The sequence below is a fragment of the Mastigoproctus giganteus genome, chromosome 8 (genome assembly GCF_048544385.1).
Source record: "Mastigoproctus giganteus isolate SK-2022 chromosome 8, ASM4854438v1, whole genome shotgun sequence".
NCBI classification, from domain to species: domain Eukaryota; kingdom Metazoa; phylum Arthropoda; class Arachnida; order Uropygi; family Thelyphonidae; genus Mastigoproctus; species Mastigoproctus giganteus.
The window spans coordinates 168,607,970-168,631,689 of record NC_143582.1 but is presented as its reverse complement, the minus strand read 5'-3'; the positions used below and the strand labels follow the sequence as shown (position 1 = coordinate 168,631,689).

Sequence of the window (23,720 nt, the reverse complement as noted above, 5' to 3'; positions counted from 1 at the left end):
GGTCGTTATATTTATTTAGTTCAAAAAGTACAATTTAATTGACAATGAAATTTAATAAGATTAATAAAGTTTACCTGTTAATTGATACTACTATACTCGCTATCTAGTTTTCCGTTAAACCTTACGCTAGCACACATATCGTATAACAATGGCAGAAAGTTACGAATGGTTAATCTACAGACACGAGGTATTGCTTACTTTCCAAATTGCGCTATCTAAATTCAAAATAAACCATGGAGCTTGACTAATTCTACAATTGTCTTTCCTCAATTTGAATCTATGCCCTCTCAGGTTCTTAATCTGAGCAAGTGGAAGTATCCTGTCAGCATTGAGCCTGCTCAAGCCATTCAAGGCCTTATATGCCTCAATCAGATCACCTCGCAGGTGCCTAGTCTCCAGATGTGGCTACTTGCAGAACTTAAGCCTTTCTTGGTAGGCCACCCCTTTGTTCCTCTCACCAATCTTGTTGCCCTTCTCTGTACTCATTCTAGCAACTCTACATTCTTCCTAAAATGAGGCCTCCAGACCCTGTATGCAGTACTCAGAGTGTGGTCTGACCATTATACAAGGAATCTCTTCCTTGTCTTTGCTAGCAAAATTCCTATACAGTAGACTCTCGATTTTCCGGGATAGATGGTAAAAAAAAAATTCTCAGATAATCGATTTCCCTGTTAATCCAAAAATACTGCGATCCGACATACGTAAGAGATACGTTCCAGGACTTCTTACATAAGTCAAGTTTTACGTAACTCGGGCATGACTAATAAAATATTGCTAATATATCCCTGATATGCCAAAATTATAAAAACTACATAATATCTTCAGAAGGATGAAGAAATATAGTTATATACAGGCTGGCCTCGATTAACGTGATTAATTCATTTTGCTCATTGCACAAAACGGAAATGCATTAATCGAATATAATAATCAATAGGAAAAATTATAATTGGTCTTTGACCTTCTGGAATGTAGTAGTAGTGGCATGTGATGCAAGAAAGCATGTGTATGAGCTTATGCAGCATCAGCCAAAAAAAAAAAAAAAAAAAAAATCACATCATTCCCTCCAAATGCCTGTCCAGTTCCTCCTTAAATTTATTCAACCTATCAACTTCCACAACGACAGATGGAAGTTTGTTCCAGCAATTAACCACCCGCTGGCTAAAGGCAAATTTCCGCACATCTATTCTACATCTGTCTTTTCTTAATTTGAATTTATGCCCCCTTAGGTTCGTAATCTGAACAAGTGGAAGGATCCCATCAGAATTCAGCATGCTCAACCCATTCAAGGCCTTAAAGCCATTCTTTATGTCCATAAAGAATTTTAAAAATACCTTTTAAATAACTTTTTAACTGTATACAATGTAAAAGAATGAAAATAATTATGGAATTAAATGTTTATTGCATAAAACAGCAGTTCCCAAACTGTGTGCCACGGAATATTTTAAATTTTCGAGGGAAACAGCGATACTCGACATCTGTTGGACACCGCGCAAACTATTAGCTTGAGGTAGTTCACAGTTTCAGTATTTCTTATTAAGTTGTTTGGACCTAACTACTTAATAAACAGAACTGTTGACTTTCTCTTGTCATCAATCAATTTCTGATAGCCGACAACAATCTTCTCTTGACCCTGATGAAATAAATATCGCAGGGAACCTTAAACCTTTTGAGGTTCTCTGCGATACAAAAGATTTCATCTAATTCTTTTACCGTTATTTTCTTTGCGGTAACATTTTCATCTGGCTCATTTAAAAATTTGAATTTGTAAATGCAAGTCTACATTGACTTTATTAGCCGGAGACATATAAGTAACACATCTTCTTCCGATGGTGGATGGAACACACTGAGGCGGGCAGCAGGCAAACATTTGTTTATTGCCTGTTCGACGCACGGTAAGCTTAATGCGCAATTCAAATCTTTTTCCACCATCACAAAAAAAAAAAAAAAAAAAGATCGCATTAACTGGAAATTTGTTGTGTAATTAGTATTACAATTAATTAGTTGTATTTTTAATTAGTTCAATTAAAAACTTTATCTGGGGACAGCGGTGAAGTAGCCGGTAAAAGGAAAAAAAAAAACGCATGTTATTATACTGTAAAAACTGATACGTATTTCGTAGCCCTGGTTATTATAGTTGACTTCATTGGTGCCGATCACTTCACTGCTTCTTGTATTCTGTCTTTCTCCTTTATTGTGTTCACCATTGCCACTAAATTTTACACGATACTTGTTAATGTTTGACCAGTTTCATACATCCTTATTATTTTAATTTTCGGCTTTCATCCAACTTGATTGCTTTCCTTTTGTTGATCGATTTATTAGTACCGCTGTTACTTATTTTCTTAGTTGGCACCATGAGAACAGTCAAAATTAAATTTTCCGAAAAGAACAGGGTTAAGGCAAAAACTCACTATTATCACCCCACGTGAGCTCACATTTTACTAAAGCTCATTTCTGAAGGTCTCTGCCATAAACCAATAAAAACAATTTGCACTTTCCAGGTTATTGGGCTTTTCTGTTAGCTCAATCTATTATAAACGGGTAGTGAACTTGATCCTATTGCATTTGCGATAATACCGATAGCTGGAATTCTGTAGGTGAAGTGTGTGTGTGTCCCCCTTCGCTGAAATCTGCAGTCATATAAAAAAATATATAAATAATGTAAGTCGGGGACTTACTGTTCAAAAAATGTTCAGCAACCTACGTAAAAAGTATGGCGATAGATAAAAAACGAAAAAATTTACCACACATTACTCGCGTGTCCATTACAATGCTGCCTTTTATTTTTTACAATGTCGATTTTAAATCTAATAGTTTCCCTTTATTTTTTACAGTGTTACGTATGGTTTGGTTACCAACATTATAATAGTTCATTAGTGATTTAACAGTTGCACCATTTTCAAACTTTTGAATAATTTCAAGTTTTTTTTTAATTGAAAGCACAACTCTTGTGTTTACCCATCATTTTCTGGATTTCTAAAGAAAAAAAAAAAAAAAAAAACCCGACATCCCTGACTTAAATAACAAAACAAAATTTGTCCTTTTGCAGTGCGATGGAATATAGCAATCGACGCGATGCACTAAAACAAACTAAACATTTGGTCTTTTTTTTTTTTTTTGAGTGATAGCTGTGAAGACAGAGGGGATTGCAAGATAATAGGAACACTAATCTCCCAATGACGACTTATAATACCACTTCTTGTCGCATATTTACGACTTACAAAACATCTGTTTATACCTATTCTAGTTATTACTTGAATTTTATGATTTCTGATTGATTTTTTTTTTTAATTTAAAGTCTTTAAGTGTCCCAGTTAATCCGATCCCGGTAAATCGAGAGTCTGCTGTATATCATTGACAAAACTCCATGACCTGCTCTGCAGCCTGTTTGCAGTACTCAGCTAATTGTGCAGTCAGATCACTGACTGGTAATTGTGCAATCAGTGATCTGACTGCACAATTACCCCCAGATATTTTTCATTCTCCACCTCCCTGAGTGTAGTACCACACAGTTGGTATGTTTCTCTTGGGTTACTGCTACCTATATGCAGTACTTGCATTTGTCAAAGTTAAACTTCAGTTGCCACTTCTCAGCCCATCTGCCTAACTATTCTTTACTGTCATTAACAACCCTGCCAACCTTTGTATCATCTTCTTTGAAGGGTGACACGAGTAATTACAGACCAGTTAGTTTAACTTCTTTAACTTCTTGTATATTCCGGATAAAATAATGGAGTCACTGGTTAAAGATGCATTGCAGGATCATCTACACAAGACTGCAGCAATAATTCAGACACAGCATGGGTTTGTTAAGAGAAAGTCTTGTCTGACAAATCTGATAAGATATTATGATGTGGTTACAAAGGAACTGGATGCAAAAAAATAATTTTGATATCATATATTTGGATTTCAGGAAAGCTTTTGACACTGTTGCGCATGGAAGACTATTGTACAAATTGGAGCAGAATGGTATTAAGGTAAGTTGCTACAATGGATAAAAGGATGGTTGAGTGGGAGAAGACAGAGGGTGGTAATTAATGGGTGCTGCTGTTCGTGGACTAATGTTATTAGTGGAGTCCCCCAGGGTTCTGTGTTGGGTCCTCTCTTGTTTTGTATATTTATCAATGATAATGATGAAGGTATATCAGGCTTAGTGTCGAAGTTTGCAGATAATACAAAGGTTGGCAGGGTTGTTAATGACAGTAATGGCAGTGTGCTACTGCAACAGGATCTAGATAATTTGGGCAGATGGGCTAAGAAGTGGCAACTGAAGTTTAACCTTGACAAATGCAAAGTACTGCATATGGGTAGAAGTAACCCCAGAGAAACGTACCAATTGTGTGGTACTACACTTAAGGTGGTAGAAAATGAAAAAGACCTGGGAGTAATTGTGCAGACAGGCTGCCAGGGCAGGTAATGGGGTTTTGTCAATGATATATAAGAATTTTGATAGCAGGGAAAAGGAGGAGATTGTCCCTCTGTATAAGCAATGGTCAGTCCACGCCTTGAGTACTGTGTACAGGTCTGGAGGCCTCATTTTAGGAAGGATGTCGATTTGCTTCAGCGTGTACAGAGAAGGGCAACAAGATTAGTGAGGGGAATGAAGGGATCCTATTACCAAGAGGGGCTTAAGTTCTGCAAATTGCAGTGGCTGGAGACTAGGCACCTGTGCGGTGATCTGATTGAGGTGTATAAGGCCTTGAATGGATTGAGCACACTGAATTCTGATAGGCTCCTCCACTTGTTCAGATTACGAACCTAAGGGGGCATAAATTCAAATTAAGAAAAGACAGATGTGGAATAGATGTGCGGAAATTTGCCTTTAGCCAGCGGGTGGTTAATTGCTGGAACAAACTTCCATCTGTCATTGTGGAAGTTGATAGGTTAAATATCTGATAGGTTAAATATCGTTGTGGAAGTTGATAGGTTAAATAAATTTAAGGAGGAACTGGACAGGCATTTGGAGGGAATGGTGTGATTTTTTTTTTTTTCCCCCTTTGGCTGATGCTGCATAAGCTCATACACTTGCTTTCTTGCATCACATTCCACTACTACTACTATCTGCAAACTTGAACATTAAGCCTGATATACATTCATTGATAAATACACAAAACAACAATGGGCCCAGCACCGAACCCTGGGGGAATCCACTAATAACATTAGTCCACATAGAGCAGTGTCCATTTATTACCACTCTCTGCCATCTCTCACTCAACCATCCCTTTATCCATTGCAGCAACTTGCCCTTAATGCCATACTGCTCCAAGTTGTACAGCAGTCTTCCATGTGCAACAATATCAAAAGCTTTCCTGATATCCAAGTATATGATATCAAAATAATTTTGTACACCCAGTTCCTTTGTGACCACATCATAGTATCCAATAAAATTGGTTAATGCCATACTTAATGCCCTTAATGCCATACTGCTCCAATTTTCACAGCAGTCTTCCATGTGCAACAGTAATCAAAAGCTTTCCTGATATCCAAATATATAATATCAAATTATTTTTTGCATCCAGTTCCTTTGTGACTACATCATAGTATCCAACAAAATTGGTTAGACAAGACTTCCCCTTAACAAACCCATGCTGTATCTGAACAATTACTGCAGTCTTGTCTAAGTAATCGTGTATCACCTCTTTAACCAGTGACTATTATTTTCCCCAGAACAGAAGTTAAACTAATAGGTCTATAATTATTTGTGTCTACACTTGCACATCTCCAGTCCATGGGGGACCTCCCTCACTCTAAGGATGCTCCCATAATTATGGCTAAGGGTGTGCTTACTTCCCTTGCTGCCTCCTTCAATATTACTGGATAGATTCCATCTGCCCCAGGTGCCTTTTTTAAGTTTAACTTCAGAAATTTCTCCTCCACTTTGCTTTCGGTTATTACAAAATCATTTAGCTCCCTGTTAGAGTTTGATAAACTTCTGGCATTCCTCTCCTTGAATAGCTCCTCATGTGTGAATGTAGATGCAAAATACTCATTTCAGTTTATCAGCTACTTGAGCAGGATCATCAATAGTCGAATCATCTATGCTAAGTGGACCCATCCGATTCATCCCCTTCCTTCTAGAGTTTACATATGTAAACTCTTTGCTGTTTTTCTTTGCATCCTTTGCCAAAAATTTCTTGTAATCTGCTTTCGCCTGCCTAACCTTCTTTGTGACTTGATTACAGACAATCTTATATCTGTCATAGGCTTCTGTGTCACCTGATAATTTATATGCATCCCATGCATTATATCTGGTCAGTGCACTATATGCAGCAGAGACATGGATTCTTACAAAGAGACTTGAATGAAAAAAAATAAATGGACTGAAAATGTGTCAAATGTAGAAGTATTAAGACGTGTCCAAGAACAAAGGAAAATTCTAGGTAGAATAAGATCTACTAGACTCAGATGGGTGGGCCATGTGATTTGACATGATTTTCCTTCTGGATGTTATGGAGGGGACCATGGAGTGAAAACCCCAAAGGAAAAGACAAAAAAATGCCTTCATTGGGATGTTGCTGGATGAAGCAGGACTTCGAAATTTTGAGGAACTAAAACAAACAGCACAGGCGAGACAAAGATGGAGACAGCTCATTAGAGGAACTGACCAGTCACAACACCGAATTAGTGATGGTGATGACATAAATTGCTGTCAGCAGGGTTGTGGAAAGATATAGAGGAAATGCCATGAACAGGCAAAGCAATAATGGATCTTTGCCCCTTACAGAAGTTTGGCCACTGCTTGTTATATTGCTTAAAGATTTGCTCATTATACCCATGAAGCTCTTAACTACCATGATCACTTTAACCGTGAAATGTTGCTTATAAAATACATAATTTCCAATCAACTCTTCTCTGTTTGCTTGTAATAGCCAAAATCTTGTTATAACCGTGCTCATTATAAATGAGTTTGACTGTATGTGTTTTAGGAGCAAATAAAATTCTTAAGGTATGTATGCACGTATGTACAGTTTTTGATGATTTTTTAGTTAACCAACCAAATACTAGCCTGATCATGTAGGATAAGTGGGCTTCTATTTATTGCAGTGTTGTCATTTGTACTTTAATGTTTGTCCTTAATCAGTGTGTATTGATTTTCCCTCTTAATATCTATGCAGTATCAGTTCTTTTATTTCCATATTATCGTGTGTTTTTTATCTAATAATAATTTAGCATATTCATGGCTTAAAATGAAAAGATTATAAATAAACATGTCCTTCACTTATTTAAACTTAATTAAATTTTACTTTTAATTGCTATGATATTTTGAATTTTTTACAGCAGCATTCCTTACAGACATTAATCAATTAGTTTATTTTTCAGAATAAAAATTATTACAGATTTGTGAAAGAAGCTATAACAATATATTAGTTCCCTCTCAAAAATTCCTGAGATGATTTCTCTTCTAAAGAATACTAAAAGGTGTTGATGGACATTTCTTGGCTTTTTTTGTTCTGCTTCTTAAGAATCAAATCAAGAAAATATGCTTTATTGATGGTATTCTCCCTTCCTTATATTCATATAAGTTGCCATATATGTTTTATATAATAAAATTAAATCAACTTTCTGATCACATGAAAATTGCGCTGAGGTGGCAGCGCAATTTTCATGTGATCATCAAAGACAACAAAGAATCGGTTTATCACATCTGTAAATTGCACATATTCTGTGATCAGTTTTTCTCTTTTTGTCCAACTGAAAAAACCTGTGTTTCCTGCCTGGCCACTACTTGTAAAGTCCCTTTTAATCTCTAAATTAATGCACTTACCAAGAGAGAAGTAAATCACTCCAGCCAGACAATACATATTTAGTCTGAACCTTTCCACACAGGAGGAAAGTGGCATAGCCACTATTCTGCCATTGAGAGCTAGTCATAAGAAGAACATAAAAGTTGTTCACTTCGATAGTATGAGTATATGAGTATATTCAGTGAGTATATGATACTCATGTAAATTTAAGCCAAAACCTCAAACATGTGGCAGCTATTAAACGTTGTTTTTTTTAGTCGTCATGTACCTTAATATTGCACCATAAATTGTCTTAGTATTTCACCAGCACCTCAAATAAAAAGAAAAACACCGTAAGTACCCTGTATGCATGAAAGATGTTTTATTTTATGTGAAAACATTCTTGGCTTGGACAAGGTTAAAGGGGTTTAGTATGAAAAGAATCTGAACACATTTAACATTTTAAAGCATTTATGTTTTTTTTCGACAGTTTCATGAATTTGAGGTTGCAATACATATTCAATAGGTAATTTACTTGCAATTGGTTTGTGATAGCTAAAGTATGATAAATACACTTGAAATTGTAAAGACTGTAAATGTCTTTGAAACACTGCATCAATTATAGTTCCATGAATAGTAGTCGATGGTGCCTCCGTAGCCAGGTGGGTAGGAGCGGCAGTGCGTAGCATATGCTTCTTGATTAGACCATGGTTTGAGCCTGTGACCACCAAATACAGAGGATGTGGAAAGGTCAGGGAATGACCACCGCATATCCCCGGAGCAATATGGCCTTAGTTGCTAATGCTCCTTAAAAAAAAACAAAACAATAAACAAAAAACAACAGTAGTTGATACAGATCTAGAAGTATTTAACATTAATCCAAATTATTTTCTAAGAAATCAGTCAAAGGTTTGGATTGAGTATCTGCAAAATTAACATTAAAATCTCCACTAAGTGTTATTCATATCTGGTCGCATTTCTTGTGAGAAAATTGTTGTAACAATGCAACTCCTTCAATCGTGTAAGGAAGTAAAATGAAATGGATGAATTCAATGATGTGTTCAATCTGTTGGTTTGGTGAAATGTAAATGACTACTGACAATATCGCTTGACCATCAGGAAGAAGGCATTCAGCTGCACAAGTGTCTCCAACAGGTCTAATGCTCATGGAATTGCCAACAGTGTGTCAATGAATCACTTCCATATGGGGAGTAACAACATGAGTACGAATTTCTCTCCTATGATAAACTGCTACACCACCAGCTTGTTGATCATCTCATTTGAATTGAACGACACAATCAAAGTTAGGTATGCTTACTTCTTCTTTGTTATTTAGCTATGTTTCAGAAAGTAGAAGTAAATTGGATTGTTGTGTGATTGCATTAATGAGATCATCACTGTGAGCACGTAAAGTTTGACAATTTAACGTTAGAATGGAAAGATCTTGTCGTTTACTGATGAACTCATATAAAAGTATCTTGCATGGTAAATAGAAGATTATGCGACAACCTGGTCATTTCAGCTTGAAGTGCAAGAGTGGATGTAGTGTATCTCAGTCCATGATAAAATTTCTTTTCTCCATTTCCAGCAATAATGTAAAGATCATTGATATTGGTAACTCGAGATAATGCAGCGTAAACTAGTTGTTGTTTGTGACATTTCTCTTATTCATAAACTACAGAATCAAAAGTACCTCCCTGAAATTTATGGATGGTAATAGCGCAAGCCAGTATTAGTGGAAAATGATTTCGTTTAGCCAAGATCGTTCTGTTGTTAACGAAACCTCATACTTCTTCTTGTGATCAGTATGACTTCTAAATCAATTTCTCTAGCTATAGCAAACTGATGAACCTTCATTCTAGCAAGTCGACCCACAGCAGGTTATCCTTGAAATTCTTCAAAGCCTGTATGACTTTGAAGCAGCTTCTAGATGAGAAGTCGATGTAGAAGGTTGATGTTGATCAAAACCTTGAGAAACAGATTTTATTAAATTCTGCATTTTTTTTTTTTTTTGTTCTATATGTTGAACTCGTTCTTTTGTCGACATGGGAAGCTTCTTCAGTGGCTTTGAAGCTTTTATTCTTGCATACACTGAGGGAGCTGAAATATGATTTTGTTTCTTTTTGTATGATGTAATCAAAGCTGGTTGTTGCAGTATACTCTGTCTAGCCGATTCAGGAATCAATTGAAAATCCTAGTTCATTTGAACTCAAATCTTCTGGATCGAAATCTTCAGGAAGTTCTTGAATATAATTTCATGATGTCGATGGTCCAGCTTTTTGATGAGAAATCAATGTAGAAGGTTGATGTTGATCAAAATCTTGAGAAGCAGATTTTATTAAACTGCATTTTTTTTTTCGTTCTCTATGTTTTTTAACTCTCCCTTTTGTAAACATGAGAAGCTTCTTTGGTGGCTTTGAAGCTTTTATTCTTGCATACTTCTCTCGATTTCCCTCAGCTCGAGTTTTAACCATCTTCAAAATACTTTTATAGGTATTTTTACAATTCAGTAGTTAGCAAATCTATTTGTAGACTAGTATGATGCCATAACCAAAAACTGCTCTAAGAAGTTATTGTTTGTTGAAGTGATTGTTTTATTGTTGCATTCTTGAATCAAAGCCATTTAAATTTTAAGCATTGAAATGGTCTTCTGTGAAAGAATATTGTTGGTAGAATATTCCTTAATAAAATCTGCAGATTTTATTAAGTCTGCATTTTTTTCGTTCTCTGTGTTTGTGAACTCATTCCTTTTCGACATGAGAGGCTTCTTCGATGGCTTCAAAACTTTTATTCTTGCATAATATTACTACTCGCTGCTTACTTTACTGAATCAACGTTGGTGACTGAGTTAGTGACCTGTAGGAAGTGACGTCATTCCCATATCTTAGTATGAACGTACTCTACTGAATCAACTACTTAACCTACCAGATCAACATTAGTGACTGAGTTAGCATCGTTAGCACCATTTAGGAAGTAACATAATTTAAAATCTAAATGGTCAGCTTTCTTCGTTACCAATCAGTTGCATCATTTCCATTACAAGAAAATTTCGTTACAATTCGATTTTACTTTAATGCTGCCATAGATGTTTTCACATCAAAATATACACCTCCATGAAAGAGAACATTGATATCTTTGAAATGCAAGTGATTGTCCATACAGCCCATTTCACTACTTTGTCAGTGGGAAACTAGGCACAATCACTGAAATGCCTAAAACCAAGTGATAAGATATCCCCAATATGTGAGATTCTTGATGGAACAACAAGTTTAAAACTCAAGTAAATTTACTAAGAAATAAATTCAGTTCGTCCAGTAAAAGCAGTGGCTAAGTATATTTAATGGCAGTAGCTTTCAAGATAACAAATCTCTTCATCTGCAGGCGCCTCCGTAGCCAGGTGGGAAGGAGCAGCAGTGCGTAGCACACGCTTCTTGATTAGACCGGGGTTCGAGCCTGTCACCACCAAATACGGAGGATGCGGAAAGGTCATTCAGGGTCATTCAATGACCACCGCATATCCCGGAGCAATATGGCCTTAGTTGCTAATGCTCTTAAAAACCAAATAACAAACAAATAACAATCTTCATCTGCTGTATAAGTACATACATACACAAATATATAAATATAATATAAAAACATTAGGAATGGGATGAGCAGTGCGTGCTCGTGCTGAGTGAGAGAGCGTGCATGTAGATGCAAGAATGGTGAATCACTTACTACATAGAATTAGGTGATTTTTTTGCACAGAGTGTGTATATGGGCTGACTGCCAGCATTTGTCATGTTGTAACACTACAGACTCCAAAATTGGGTGTAGTCATACACCTCTATTGCAGTTTGAAATGTTGCAACAACTAGATATGTATAGTGACTCTAACCACAGACAGTGATGGTAGTGATGGGAGCCGACCAGGCTAGCCGGGTGGGTAAAGTGCCTACCTGGCAACCCAATGGTCAAGGGTTCGAATCCCGCCTCGGGCTTGGATCAGAGTAGAAAATACAAAAACTTTGGGAGGTGCATTATGGCCACAGAAGCCGATGCGCCAATAACTAACAAAAAAAAAAAAAAAAAATAGTGATGGGATTGGTCAACCACCTCACTGTCGCAACTGAGATTAAGGTAGTGTTGCATCGACCAAAAATTCTCTGTGACTGCAGTGTGTAGAGTCACCTAGGCGATTGGCCCTATCATGTTTCATGAGGTGGTCCTGGAGCCTCCTAGAGCCTTCCCCCATATAGCAGCTACCACAACTGTTGCATGTGATCCAGTATATAGTACTGCTACGTAAAAGAGGGACAGGTGTTTTCACCCTCGAGACGAGATCACAAACCTCTACCGGGAAGTTGCAGGCACTTTATACAGTACCCGCATAAGATCTTAGAAATGCAATGTGAAGCACCTGGGTAATATGGGATATAAGCAGTAGATGTTGTCTCATTGCTATGGGGGACAGGTTTCGGATGTGCAGCAAGTTCTCGGGCTTGTAGAGCACATTTGTCCAAGATATGGGTAGGGTAGCCACATTTGGTGAGGTCGGCTCTTACCTTAGAAACTTCAATGCACCTGGCTTCCACGGAGCTGGAATGGCCCCAAGCTTGGGAGAGTAGTGTGCACGCAGTGCTGTACAGGTGGCAGGGGACATGTGCTGACCTGTAGTTTGTGAATTGACCACAGCACATGGGCTTTTGGTATACTGAAGTTTTCAGATGTGAGCCCACATGCCTCACTGAGACATCCAAGAAAAAATGGATCTTGTTCGATTCTAATTCTAATGTGGACTGTATGAAGGGGGATTAGGAGTTGAGGTGTTGTAGTAGCTGTGCTTCTAAACCTTGGGGGATGATGGTGAAGATGTCATTGACATATCAGCACCAGAGGGTGATGTTTATCGGTCACGATGTTTTAACTAGTTAAACATGGTTTAACATGTTTAACCGGTTGCATGTTGCATTACCAGGGTACCCACCCACCCACTGATGATGAAGCCCAATAGCTTCGAAACGATCATCTGGGTGGTGGTATCCTCTGAAAATAAATAACAGTAGTCTTCTCTACTAGAGAAGCATTATTTATTTGAAGTAGTGCAATACCACTATCTCGTTGTGAAGGCAACCACAATATGAGATACAATTAAAATGATGCCTTCTACACTACTTACGTAGTTCAAATTTATGGGTTAACTATGGTGTATTTACACCCATACTATATAGTTAATTACCAAAACCCATAAGAATTATGCCTTGTGCATTTCATTTTCAAAGTATTTTTTAAAGGAAGAACAGTGGGAAATTATAAAATTTTTGATATCACTTTTGATAAGAAGTCATATGGATTTTCAGACAGCTATCCTTTGGTTACAAGGTATTTGTATGAATATCCACAGCCTGCTTACCACATGCTATGAGAAGTTTGCATAATTTGTAGCAGTATAAAAAACATCTAATCCAAATGATTCTCAGCACTGAACAACACATACCAGCAGGGGTGGCTTGTCCATAGGCACTGCAGCACCCCCAGCTGTTTAAACCTAGATATACAGTGAACAGAGTTATATGAAATTTTGTGAAGAACAATGCAATGCAGTGCAATGAATATTTTTATTAACAGAACCTGCATATAGTATGCGCATCCTCTATTTCCAGTAATAAACAAATCCTCTATTTTCAATAATAAACGAATAAAAACACGAAATCGTTTCCAACTTTGAAGTTTAATTAACCATAGGCCTCACTGTGCACCAGGCAGTGACAAATTTTGCATTCCAGTGAATATCTGGTAGTTGGTTGCCATTGGCAACTTGCCAATATACATATTTTATAGGTGAAACAAATCAAAGTCACTCTAAAACGCACATGCAGATTTCATTGTTGACCATGATGGGTGTATAATCACAATGTCGGTGTCTTTTTGTTATTTGCCCGAATTCCCATTAAGTAACTAAATAATATCAGTGTTAAGTCAATATTCAACAGTGTAATTATATGATTACAGCTTAATTGCAAATTGAGCTTGAACTTGGTAAGTTGAAGTTATATTATGAGGTGATGTGTAAGTAAAACATTAGCAGTAGCATACTGTCATTGTACATGTACGTAACTGCTACAGGATCTAAAAAAGTTGGGCAGATGGGCTGTGAGGTGGCAACTGACATTTAATATTAACAAATGCAAAGTACTACATATGGGTAGCAGTAACCCATTTTCAGTGCAGAGGGGTCACTAGGGCAGGTCATGGAGTCTTGTCAGTGATATATAGGAATTTTGCTAGCAGGGACAGGGAAGTCATTATCCTGTTATACAAGGCAGTGGTCAGGCCACACCTTGAGTACTGTATACATGTCTGGAGGCCTTATTTTAAGAAGGATGTAGAGTTGCTAGAATGAGTACAAAGAAGGGCAACAAGATTGGTGAGGGGAACAAAGCGGTAATCTTACCAAGAAAGGCTTAAGTTCTGGAAATTGCAGCGCTCAGAGAGTAGGCACCTGCAAGGTGATCTGATTGAGGTGTATAAGGCCTTGAATGGGTTGAGCTGAATGAGCTGATAGGATTCTTCCTCGTGTCAGATTAAGAACCTGAGGAGGCACAGATTCAAATTGAGGAAAGACAGTTGTAGAGTAGATGTGCGGAAATTTTCCTTTAACCAGTGGGTAATTGATTGGTGGAACAGACTTCCATCTTTTGATGTGGAAGTTGATAGCTTAAATAAATTGAAGGCTGAGCTGGACAGGCATTTGGAACGAATGGAGGGGTGAAATGGGATGTTTTTTTTTTTGGCTAATGCTGCATAAGCTTGCTTTCTTGAATCGTATGCCTCTACTAATGCTAGTAACCCCAGAGTAACATACCAACTGTACGGTATTATACCCAGAGTAGTGGAGAATGAAAAAGACCTGGGGATAATTGTGCAATCAGATTCAAAGTTTTCTGAACAGTGCAGACAGGCTGCCAGAGCAGCTCATGGGGTTTTATCCATTATATAAAGGAATTTTGCTAGCAGGGATAAGGAGTTAATTATCCCTTTGTGAAAGGCAATGGTTAGGTCACACCTTGAGTAATGCATACAGGTCTGGGGGGCCTCTTTTAAGCTGCTGGAACAAGTACAGAGAACTGTCATGAGATTGATGAGGGGATCAAAGGGTTGCTTTTGCCAAGAAAGGCTTAAATTCTGCAAATTGCAGCTTCTGGAGACTAGGCACCTACTAGGTGATGTGATTGAAGTGTATAAGGCTTTGAATGGTTTTGAGCAAGCTGAATGCTGATCGGACTTTATCTCATGCTCAGATTATGCATTTGGGGGGGGGTATAAATTTAAATTGAGGAAAGACAGTTGCAGAAAGTTGCCTTTTGCTAACAGGTGGATGATTGCTGAAACAAATTTCCATCTGTCATTGTGAAAAGTTGATGACAAATAAATTTAAGAAAGAACTGGACGGAACTTTTGGAGTGAATCAATTGGTGATATTAGCATTAGCAGTAGTAGAGGCATATGATGCAAGAAAACAAGCTTATGCAGCATCAGCCAAAAAAAAAAAAAATGCTCTGATTTCACCCCTCTCTTCGTTCCAAATACCTGTCCAGCTCAGCCTTAAATTTATTTAGGCTATCAACTTCCACAACAAAAGATGGAAGTCTGTTCCACCAATTAACTACTTGCTGGCTAAAGGCAAACTTCCGCACATCTATCCTACAACTGTCTTTCCTCAATTTTAATTTATGCACTCTCAGGTGATTATTCTGAGCAAGAGGAAGAGTCTCATCAGCATTCAGCATGCCCAAACCATTCAAGGCTTTATACACCTCAATCAGATCACCTCGCAGGTGCCTAGTCTCCAAACACTGTAATCTGCAAAACTTAAGCCTTTCTTCATAAGAGCAACCCTTTGTTCCATTCATTAATCTTGTTGCCCTTCTCTGTACTCGTTCCAACAGCTCTACATCCTTCTTAAAATGAGGCCTCCAGACCTGTATAGTGTACTCAAGGTGTGGCCTGACCATTGCCTTATACAAGGGGATAATCATCTCCATATCCCTGCTAAAAATATTCCTGTATATATATCATTGACAAGACACCATGAGCTACTCTTGCAGACCATCTGCACTGCTCAAAAAACTTCATATCTGCATGCCAATTACCCCCAGGTCCTTTTCATTCTCTACCACTGTCAGTGTAGTTCCACAGAGTTGATATGTTATTCTGGGGTTATTGCTTCCCATATGTAGTACCTTACATTTGTCAATGTTAAACTTCATTTGCCACTTCTCAGCCCATCTGCTCAATTTTTCTAGATCCTGTTGTAGCAGCGTACTGTCATTAGTGTCATTAACAACCCTGCCAACCTTTGTATCGTCTGCAAACTTGGACATTAAGCCTGATATACCATCATCAATATCATTTATAAATACAGAAAACAACAATGGACCCAACACTAAACCTTCAGGGACTCCACTAATAACATTAGTCCAAAGAGCAGTGTCCATTGATTACCACTCTCTGTCTTCTCCCACTCAACCATCCCTTTATCCATAGCAGCAATTTGCCTCCAGTGCGACACTGCTCCAATTTGTGCAGCAGTCTTCCATGTGCAACAGTATCAAAAGCCTTTCTAAGATCCAAATATATGATATCAAAGTTATTCCCTGCATCCAGTTCATTTATGATCCCATCATAGTATCCAATCAAATTGGTCAGACAAGACTTCCCCGTAACAAAACCATGCTGTGTCCGAGCTATAACTGAAGGTGTCTAGATGATCATGCAATGCTTCTTTAACCAGTGCTTCCATTAATTTTGTTGGAATAGAAGTTAAACTAACAGGTCTATAACTACTTGTGTCGCCCCTCCTTTGTGAATTGGGGTCATGTTTCCACATCTCCAGTCCATGGGTACCTCCCCTGAGTCCAAGGATGCTCTCATAATTATGGCTAAGGGTTTGCTTATTTCCTTTGCTGCCTCCTTTAATATAGCTGGATAGATCCCCTCCACCCCAGGTGCTTTTCTTATGTTTATCTTCAACAATTTCTCCTCCAGTTTACTCTCAGTTATTACAAAATAATCTAGCTCACTGCCAGAGTTTAGTTCACCTCCGGCATTCCCCTCCCTGAATAACTCCTTATATGTGAATGTAGATGCAAAATACTCATTGTTTGTTAGCCACCTGAGCAGGGTCATGTGGTTAACATGAGTGGCACATAAGAAAAAAAAAACATAAAAGGAAGAAAACCGCGTATTATTGTACTGTAAAAACTGATATGTAATTCATAGTCTTGGTTATTATGGTTGATTTCATTGGTCATAGCCTTGAACCATCAATATCCAGGGGACCAATCTGATTCATCCCCTTCCTTCTAGAGTTTACATAGGTAAAGAACTCTTTGCTGTTTTTCTTTGCATCCTTTGCCAAAGATTTCTCATAATCTGCCTTTACCTGCCTAACCTCCTTTGTGATTTGGTTACAGACCAAATGGGAAATTTTTTTTTTTTTTTACTTAAGCTTGCTTTCTTGTATTGTGTGCCTCTGCTAATGCTACTTCATTCTATTGAATTAACCTCTTGTATAATTTTCAGTTTATTCCTGGCTTAATCACTCTGTTTACGCTTTGTCACCATAACTTCTAGATGAAGTTTAATATAAACATACTTAAAATTAATATACAGACACAAGCTTCAAAACAATATCAGCTTAGATCCTTTAAAAAATGGCACAAAAAGACTTTGAACACAGCACAACAGTTGCAACTGACCTACAATTGATGTTTCTCTAAGTTATTCATGTTGTAGCTATCATAAACTGGCTTTGTTTAGTGTTTCATGAAATGCAGAACTGGGTGTTTACATGCATGTTGGTGGAGCAATAATAGGGCAACTGTACCAAGCTTTGTATTAACCATACAAAATGACATTGTTTATTTCTCATGTGGTGAAAATGGACTTTGTAATATAGTAAGTCCCCGACATACATAAGAGATACGTTCCGGGACTTCTTACTTAAGTTGAGTTTTACGTAACTCGGGAATGACTAATAAAATATTCTGCTATATCCCTGACATGCCAAAATTACAAAAACCACATAATATCCTCAGAAGAATAAGAAAAATAGTTATATATTTTTCACTTAATTAGTTATATATTTTTTTGTATTAGTTATATATAGAAAAATAGTTATATATTTTTAATTAGTTCAATTAAAAACTTTATGTGGGGACAGCGTTGAAATAGCATGAGTGGCACATAAGAAAAGAAAACATAAAACGAAGAAAACCGCGTGTTATTGTACTGTAAAAACTGATATGTAATTCATAGCCTTGGTTATTATGGTTGATTTCATTGGTCGTAGCCTTGATTGTTATGGTTGATTTCATTGGTGCCAATCCCTTCACAACGTCTCGTATTCTGTCTTTGTCCTTTATTATTATGTTCACTGTTGACACTGACAAATCCAAATTCTGTGCGATACTTGTTAATGTTTGGCCATTTTCATACATCCTTATTATTTAATTTTCTGATCCAAATCAATCGCTTTCCTTTTCTTAGTAGATTTACTAATACCACTGTCACTGATTCTCTTAGTTGGCACCATGGTAATGGTCAAAATGAAATTTTCTGTAAAGACTTTCACAGGGTTAAAGCAGAAACACACTATTATCACCTCAACCAAGCTCATATGCTCACATTTCACTAAAGTACATTTCTGGAGGTTACTACCATAAAACAACAAAAACAATTCACAGTTTCCGGTTTATTGGGCTTTTCTGTTACTGCAATTCATTATAAATGGGTAGTAAACTTGATCTGATTGTATTTGCAATAATACCGATAGCTGGAATTCTGTGGGTTTTTATATTATTATGGTTAAATGTGTGTCCACTTCACTGAAATCTTCAGTCTTATAAAAAAAACATAAATTTTTAGAATCTTCTCTTGATTCATACTTTTTAAGCTTTGTAAACTTGTTACTCCGTATCTCACTTGTGCAATTTGTGCGTGCCATGTTCGTCATTAATGATTGCTTATCTTTTTTTTACTGTTTTAAATTTTACAATCCTAAAAAAAAATTGAGTGAAAAAAATTTATGTAAGTCTGAAGTTATGTAACTCAGGCTTACGTATGTCAGAACTTACTTTACTCATTAACTGAATTTTATAATAAATGCATATGTTTATATAGGAAAGCCTATCCTTTTGCAGGAAATGATATGTGCTTCATACAAATGAGAACTTTGTATAAACTGGATTTGCATTAACAAGATTCTATTGTATTAAAAGAATATTAAACTTATAATGCCCTTAATACTTGCAAACATACAATCTAAAATATCTTTCAGTACAGTCAACTTTTCAAGAATATTTTATTGCCAAATTAAAGACATGAGTAATTATTATCGAAGAATAATTGATGAAAAAATTCCTGGCATTCTTCTAAGGAAGTTGGTTATATTTTATACTGCAAGGAATGATGTGGTGCTTGATGGGTTTTTTTATTACATATAGTATATTACCAGTGATAAGGTTTCTCATTTATGATTTTCTTCTTTTTTTGTGCATATGACTGAACATCTTCCACAGATTCAATTGCTCGTGAATGTGAAACTTACTTCCCACAGCTATATTAATATGCTATTAACTTGTTTGTAATACTCTTATTTATATCTAATACTAAGTGATATCTTCATGACAAAGGCCATTATTCAGCTCCCTAATTTCATAATTAAAAATTAACTTATTTAATTCTGGTTAATATCATAAACTGAATTCTTGTCAAGACCTTTTAGCTTTAACATTAGTTGAGGCATATGATGCAAGAAAGCAAGCTTATTCATCATTAGCCAAAAAAAAAAAAAAAAAACCTTCCCATTTCACCCATCCAGACACTCCAAATGTTTGTCTGGTTTCTAGTTCAGCCTTAAATTTATTTAAGCTTTCAACTCCCACAATGACAGATGGAAGTCTGTTCCAGCAATCAACTACCCACTGGCTAAAGACAAACTTCTGCACATCTATTCTACAACTGTCTTTCCTCAGTTTGAATCTATGCCACCTCAGATTCTTAATATGAGCAAGTGGAAGTATCCTTATCAGTATTGTGCCTGCTCAAACCATTCCAGGCCTTATACACCTCAATCAGATCACCTCGCAGGTGTCTAGTCTCCAGATGCTGCAACTCACAGAACTTAAGCCTCTCTTGGTAAGAGCACCCCTTTGTTCCTCTTACCAATCTTGTTGCCCTTCTGTGTACTCATTCTAGCAACTCTACATCTTTCCTAAAATGAGGCCTCCAGACCTGTACGCAGTACTCAAGGTGTGATCTAACCATTGCCTTATACAAAGGGATAATCACCTCCTTGTCTCTGCTAGCAAAGTTCCTATATATCATTGACAAATCTCCATGAGCTGCTCTGGCGGCCCATCTGCATTGCTCAGCAAACTTCATATCTGACTGCACAATTACCCCAGGTCTTTTTCATTGTCCACCTTCCTGAGTGTAGCAACACACAGTTGGTACATTTGTCTTGGGTTACTGATACCCATATGCAGTACTTTGCATTTGTCAATGTACAGTTGCCACTTCTCAGGCCATCTACCTAAATTTTCTAGATCCTGTTGCAGTAGCATACTATCTTTACTGTCATTAACAACCCTGTCAACCTTTGTATCATCTGCAAACTTGGACATTAAGCCTGATATACCTTCATCAATATTATTGATAAATACAACAACAGTGGGCTCCAGCACCAAACTCTGAGGGACTCCACTAATAACATTAGGACATGTAAAGCAGTGTCCATTTATTACCACTCTCTGCTGTCTCCCACTCAACCATTCCTTTATCTGTTGCAGATACTTGCCCTTAATGCCATACCGCTCCAATTTATACAGCAGTCTTTCATGTGCAACAGTATCAAGAGCTTTCCTGAAATCCAAGTATATGATATCAAAATTATTTTTTGCATCCAGTTCCTTTGGGACCACATCATAGTATCCAATCAAATTGGTCAGACAAGACTTCCCCTTAACAAACCCATGCTGTGTCTGAACTATTACTGCAGTCTTGTCTAGGTGATTCTGCATCACTTCTTTAACCAGTACCACTCTTGAATGATACATGATTTGTCTTTCTAGATGAAAAACTTATGGGCAAAATTTTGGTAGACATATTCAAGAACAGTTTTGATAATGTATTATAGATTTCACATTATATGAGTTGTACTATCCTACCAGTTTCTAAATTGGATCAGATAATTGACATCCTGCTGTATTTCTATTTTATCATGCATGTGATATCAATTTTTTTTTTTTTCAAGAAGTAATTTTCCGGCATAGTGTAAGTAATAAATTATTGCATAATTACTAATAAATGTTGCAATTTTGATCAAAATTCATTATGGCTGTGATCAATATGAATGCATTATTTTAATAATTATTGTCACTTTATATGATAATCATCAGAATCATTAATAATTTCTGTCAATTTTTAAAAACATAATATTTGAGAAAAAAATTATCTTTTAGACTGATGTTCCTGTGTTTTCTGATAATACATTTTCTTATATGATAACAGGCTATGATATCTGAAAATTATTTTTATATTTTTTACACAATTTGGAACACTCTTTTTAGATTCAAATAAATATCAGCAGAAAACTTATTCTAGCATTAGCATTAGTAGAGGCATATGATGCAAGAAAGCAAGCTTATGTAGCATCAGCCAAAAAAAAAAAAATGCTCCTATTTCACCCATCCATTTGTTCCTAATACCTGTCCAGCTTAGCCTTAAATTTATTTAGGCTATAAACTTCCACAACAAAGGATGGAAGTTTGTTCCACCAACCAACTACCCACTGGCTAAAGGCAAACTTTCGCACATCTATCCTACAACTGTCTTTCCTCATAGCATTAGTAGAGGCATATGATGCAAGAAAGCAATCTTAAACATCAACCAAAACAAAAAAAAAAAAAAAAAAACTTCCCATTTCAACCATCCATTCACTCCAAATGTTTGAACTTATTTAAGTTGCTGAGCTCCATTACAACAGATGGAAATTTGTTCCAACTATCAACCACCTGCTGATTTAAAGGCAAATTTCCGCACATATATTCAATCCTTTCAAGGCCTTATACAGCTCAATTAGGTCACCTTGCAGGTGCCTAGTCTCCAGAAGCTGCAATTTGCAGAACTTAAGCCTTTCTTGGTAACACTGACTCTTTGTTCCACTCACCAATCTTGTTGCCCTTCTCCGTACTCATTCCAGCCACTTTACATCTTTCCTAAAATGAGGCCTTCAGACTTGTATACAGTACTCAAGGTATGGCCTAACCGTTGCCTTATACAAGGGGACAATCATCCCTTATCCCTGCTAGCAAAATTCCTGTATATGACACCAGTATATGTCTGGTCATATACATCCTGTATATGACCAGACACTATGAGCTACTTTTGCAGCATTTTTGCACTGCTCAGAAAACTTCATATCAAATTGCAAAATTACCCCAGGTACTTTACATCCTCTACTACCCTGAGTGTTGTATCACCCCATTGGTATGTTACTCTTCAGTTACTGCTGCCCATAAGCAGTACTTTACATTTGTCAATGTTAAACTTCAGTTGCCACCTCTCAGCCCATCTGCTCAACTTTTCCAGATCTTGTTGCAGTAGTGTACTATCATTACTATCATTAACAACCCTGCCAACCTTCGTATCATCTCCAAACTTATACATGAACCTTGATCAACCTTCATCAATATCATTGATAAATACCGAAAGCAACAATGGGCCCAACATCAAATCCTGGGGGGGCCCACTAATAACATTAGTCCATGAAGAGCAGTGTCATTTGACATTAATTATGATCATTCATATTGTATTTTTATGTTATGTTTCGGTACTGAAATTGATCTTTTATTTTTCAGCAATTTTAACAAGAAATGCATTGTGAACAGTATTCCTTGAGGTTCCATTTATGGTGTATGAGGTGGACTTTTGGCATCCTTCCAAGTATTAAAAATATCAAAAAAAAAAGTCAGTGTATTATTGCCGTAGACACTCCTATGCTTACAATGCCTATGTGCATTGCACCTCAGAGTGCATCTTGAGCCAGCCAATTGTGAATGTAGTTATGTGTGATAGTGTGATGGTGCTTTTTATTTTCGCTATTGGATATATACATTTAATTTGTTTTGTCAAAATTTCTTATTGTAAGGGTTCCAAATGAACCATTTTCATTTTGTTTGTAAAATAATGCAAAATTATCATCATAACACTTATTTATTATTAAGAGAATACTGGATGGATATACAGAATAGATTGACTGATGGAAATAAATGCTCAAAATATTTTTTACTGTTTTTAAACTTTCTAGTGAGAGCAGTGTCCAGCTTTGTTTATTTTATGTAAAATCACATATGAACAGGAAAATTAATAAAATAAAAACATTTTTGCAAGATTCTGAGGTTTTGAAAACATTACTTTTTTATTAATCTGGAAATATAACTGTACTATTTCATATATACTTTATAAATAAATTTTTTATATTTTTAAGCCTAATGTTTTTGTACATGTGTATAAGACATTTCACAAATTTTTGAAATTGGATGGATATACATCCATGAAAAAGAATACTACATTTTTAGCATGAATATATATATATATATATATATATTTTTTTTTTTTAATGCAAATATTCAACCTTTATTTCTGTAAATAATTTTTAACTTTTCTGTTAATGTAATATGAAAATTGTGCACATCTCTGGAGAGAATCTTTGGTCCCTCCAGTGGTAGTGGCTGTTAAAGTTTGGGTTTATGCTCACATTACAGATGTCACTGTTATCCATGATCTATGGATTGAATTAAGTTTCTAATATCTTTTTTATACACATAGCATCACCAAAAAAGGTGAATTCATTATTTATCCAAAATCAGGGCATCATCAGCACAGCTGTTTCAAGAGTCAGTAGTCTCTCATCAGGTGATGGATGACCTCTATTAGTTAGAATATGCCAAT

General features: G+C 36.5%; 1 protein-coding gene across 1 annotated transcript in view; it reads left to right on the top strand.

Moving 5' to 3' along the window:
- The window catches only part of LOC150081998 (lysosome membrane protein 2-like), a 283,555-nt gene extending 260,434 nt beyond the window's left edge, over positions 1-23,121 (top strand). The window contains exon 14 of the mRNA XM_090379893.1: positions 22,628-23,121. The gene's annotated coding sequence lies outside the window, so the exon portion shown is untranslated. The remainder of the gene's footprint in view (positions 1-22,627) is intronic.
- Positions 23,122-23,720: the final 599 nt, after the last annotated feature.